Raw genomic sequence first — 5,000 nt, forward strand, 5'->3', positions numbered from 1 at the left:
TATATACAGACACACATGTACTGTATATATATGCACATTTATCTATATTTATTTGTATAATTTATATGTAAACATACATATACCTAATATATATGTGTATATAAACTATACGACTAATAAAACATACACAACATTATGAATACTGGGAAATTATATAAAAATGATGAAATCACACAAAAGATCAAACACATTTCTATAGTGAAAAAATAAAAAATAAAATGAAACACATCAACTATTTACTCAAGACCTAACGAAAAAAATATAATTACGAATTACTTTTAATACAGTCACAATACATTCAAATACAATAACAGATACAGTAAAAAATATGCAAATAAAACGCTAAATTTATGCTTTTGTAAATTGATATTAGTAACAATAAAAAAGCAAAATCAATAAAAATTTTGATAAAAAAAGTAATGAAACGACCCGAGAGTCAACAATAATAATAATAAAAAAAAAATGATATTAATAGGACTTTTAATAATAGAAACTTGTAAATAATAATATAACCGCTATCAGGTAATTAAAAATAAAAATAATAACAGTGATAATGATAATAAGGATGACTCCTAGCAATATATTTCATAGATTACTTAGTGCAATTTTCAAAATCTAAATCATCCTTTTTTAACAATGATGAAATATAAAACAAATCTTTCCTTATGACGCATAATACTTATATAACTAATAAACATTAAAGGTTTAAAGGCTCTCATGAATGGCAGGGGCAGGGGACAGTGACATTGACCCATCAAGCAGGACAATGCCCTAGAGACTGATCACATATACATATGATCAGCACCCAAGCCTCCTCTCCACCAAGCTAGGACCAAGGAGGCCAAGCAATGGCTGCTGATGACTCAGAAGGTAGACCTATAGGCTCCCCCACACCTCCCATCCTTAGCTCACATGGATGGTAAGGTTGCAGTGACCAAAGGAACTAACGAGTTTTTTGAGCGGGACTAAAATCCCAGTCTGGCGTTCACCAGTCAGGGACGTTACCACATCGCCCACCACAACTTTTATAAATAAAACCATTCAGAATCAACTGCAATTTTGCAACTAAGTTCAAATATAAAAATGCTTAACTTAGGAATTCATAAACTTAACCTACATCAAAATCACAGTATTAATACCGAGCTGGTTATTAGAAAACACAGTGAAACACTGTGTGTCTCAAGGCCAACGTGCGTGACAGATCAAGGAAATAGAGTCTTAAATGCATTACACAGGAAGGTTCAAATTGCCTTATGTCTTAATGAATAGAAAAAAATAGAGACCTATGACGTCAAGGGATAATGGTCGCTAATGCAGTACATCTTATGGTTGAAAATGGTTTTCACTTAAGAGGATACATTCGTCGGTGGGTAGATAATACAGTCTCAAATGCATTGTAATGGTCGGAAGTTCTTTCATGGACTTCTTTTTCACTTATTTTAATATAAATATGAATATATATACATATATATGTATATAAATTATATACATTTATATATATATATATATATATATATATATATATATATATATATATATATATATATATAAGCAAACGAATATAAATATCCTTAAATTTGATAATCAAATATAAAACCAAATCTCTTATTCATAAAAGGGTCAGGAACCCAGGATTAAAAGGGAAAAAATACGCCATGCACACCACAGAGCGGTGGCCCCATAAGAACTCCTTTAGGGAGGGAAGGAAGGGAGGGGGGGGGGGAACTCCAGTGAATTGAAAATAATTTAAAAGATGAAATAGAGAAACGTCCAAGAAATGAAATCACACAATGCAACATAAGATTAGCCAGAGAAATCATTTGATATTTTAAGAGGTAAATTAGAAAAAAAACTATATCTCAATAAAAAAAAGTTTGAAAACTTCTAAATTTAAGAAATGTTAAATTTTTACAATAAAAATTAAGCTTAAATGTTGAAAAACAAAATACGTTACACCACTCGACGTTTTTTAAACTTAAAATTGTTTTAGCCGATGAAGCATGACTTATATTTACACATATTTAAATAGTTAAGATATCTCAATATTTCAACACAGTACCAACTGTTTCACAAACATCAACAAATACCCAATGCTCTATATATATATATATATATATATATATATATATATATATATATATATATATATATATATATATATATATATACATATATATATATATATATATATATATATATATATATATATATATACAGATACATATATATATATATATATATATATATCAAACCTTTGTAAATATTCCCTCTGTTTGCTTCAATAATCCTTAACACAATTACCTTTTATGAATAACGCCCGTCATGATGTTATAAAACTTTCTTACTTCATATTTATACCTATTTTCTGTATATCTTTGAGTAATTATATTATTGGTTTGTTGATAACACTGAATAAAAAATAACTTCTCAGGAAAATATTAAAATCATGCATATTATTTTCCATCTTTAAAATTTTTCGAAATTAATAATAATAATAATAATAATAATAATAATAATAATAATAATAATAATAAAATTAATGATAATAATTTATTATATCCAATGTGATGTAAACAGAAATAATAATAATAATAATAATAATAATAATAATAATAATAATAATAATTAAATTTAATGTAACTATCATCATGAATAAAGAAATGATAATAATAATAATAATGTCAAAAGCAAATAAATATTGAGAAAAGTCAATGATAACAGATAAAACTTCCCAGCAACAAACCACAATAATAATAATAATAATAATAATAATAATAATAATAATAATAATAATAATAATAATAATAATAATGTCTTCCCACCCATATCAAATAAATAAGATAAACTAAATAATGGCGAATAATAAAAGATATGAAAATTAAAAATAAAAATCAATACGTAATCAAATCCGATAATGCAAATTACAGATAAATACACAGTATACTCTACATGTTATTAATTACATCTCATTTACTATTCAGTACACCACTGCAAGATATTATCCATGTCACAGCTATTTACGGTTAGATTCACAACTTATATCTAGTTTATCTGCTACGGTGGTATTAAGGACATCTGTGCGTTGATATGGTACACACAAATGTAATTGTATTAGTAATGTTACAGTATTCATATACTATATGCTTATTTAAGTCACGATGCAAAAGGTTGCACTGTGCAATGGACACAACATTTTTAGGTGTTCAACAGCTAATATACACAATTCCAGTTTGGTCCAATTCTAGGATTTCCTTAAATAAGAGAATCACCATCATTGGAAAAGTTTTATTTTTAATTAAAACAAAACTTGTCATGGTCAGAAAAAGAGAAGAGCATGCGCAATAATGGTGAACGAGAAGATGGTTCGAATTCTGGGATGCAACAGTCAATAGTGAAGTCCCCCATGCCACAACCAAACTCTGTTTTCTATGAGTCTGTTCGATTTGCTACTACGAGGCTGACATCACGTTTAAATTCAAAGCGATGGGCTGAAAAGTTTACTTCGTAAAAATACTTTCTGATACCTAAACATAAGACTGAAGTAAACATGAATAGGAAAATTCTTTTATTTTTTTTTTTTTTACAAAACGCAGCCACTTTGAATTTATATATACATATACACACAGTGCAACCCCAAAATTAGGGAGAAATTCGTAGAGCATATGCCAACATTTCTCGTATATCTTACGAAATATGACCTTCAGCCCATCAACTGGATACTAAGAGATAATACTACAAGATATGATCCCATGGATGGTGATGAATTTTGATAATGGCAATGATAATGATGTCAACGAAGACAGCTCCTCCATACCAATACTAACCTTGTAAACGTTGACTGGCGACACAACCTCTGACGGGTCATGATGACTCGGAGGGAGTAGAGATGAAGGCGAAACTAAGTTGAGAGTTAGACCAGGAGGCTGAGGAGGAAGTGGAGGAGTAGTAGGAGGTTGCTTGTACGAGGAGGAGGATGTAGCGGCATCAACGGCGCCCTCACCCTCAATCACATCACCACCACCGCCACGCCTCAGCAGCTGGTTGGATGTTACATTCTTCAACTCCAGGCAATAGGAGTGGGGATACATAGGAGGGGGGGGGGAGGGGAGGGGGTATGTGATTCGGGAGTGTGCAAGGGGAGTACGTGAGAACATGAAATACAGGAACAACCAACAAAACGTTGGGACGAGATGGGTAGACTTTGGGGGTGTCTTAGCAAGGGACTGGTTGGGATTCTGAATAGGAAATCAACTCTTCTAACATAAAAGAAATGTATAAAGGTATGAACACCATAAATTGAATATATAACGAAATCTGAATGCAATAAAAATAAACGGTTCAATAGATCTACTTAGAAATTTAAGACGAAATTATAAAAAAATCAAAATTAACAAGTTGCACTGCATAAAGATCATAATAAACAATAATTAAATACCAACATCAAGAAAACGCTTGTCAAGTAACTAAAATGACAATAACAGGATTAGTTTTTAGAAGGGAAACAAACGAGGTGTGCTCATGATGGGTGGAGAGAACAAACTTGTCAAGGTCCCTAGGGTCAAAGGATGTGCTGATGTGAATATCCCATAGTGTGGTGGTGAAGATGCTACAAACTAGGTCAAGCAGTACCCGAGTGCGCACTTCTAGAGATGATGGTGCTACTTCTAACATTACTCACATTAAACTATGATCAGAGGATCAAGTAAACTATGAGAGCGGATAGTAAACCATGGTGGAGTGGGTAATAAATACATATATAATGTTATAATGTTCGCATCTTTTCACAGAATAGAGGGGAGCTAAATCTATAAAACATCTATAACATCTACATACATTCCTTGAAAGATTATTTTGCTCCGCAGTACTTTCCAAACTGGTATTCTATTCATAAGGAAAAATGATTAGGAAATATCCAATAAATAGTTAACAAAAATAAAAACCTATTCTCCAAAGAAAAGGAAACGTTGCTACGTGAAGGAAACATGACAGTGTGAAAATTT

This window comes from Palaemon carinicauda, chromosome 5, assembly GCF_036898095.1.
Source record: "Palaemon carinicauda isolate YSFRI2023 chromosome 5, ASM3689809v2, whole genome shotgun sequence".
NCBI lineage: Eukaryota > Metazoa > Arthropoda > Malacostraca > Decapoda > Palaemonidae > Palaemon > Palaemon carinicauda.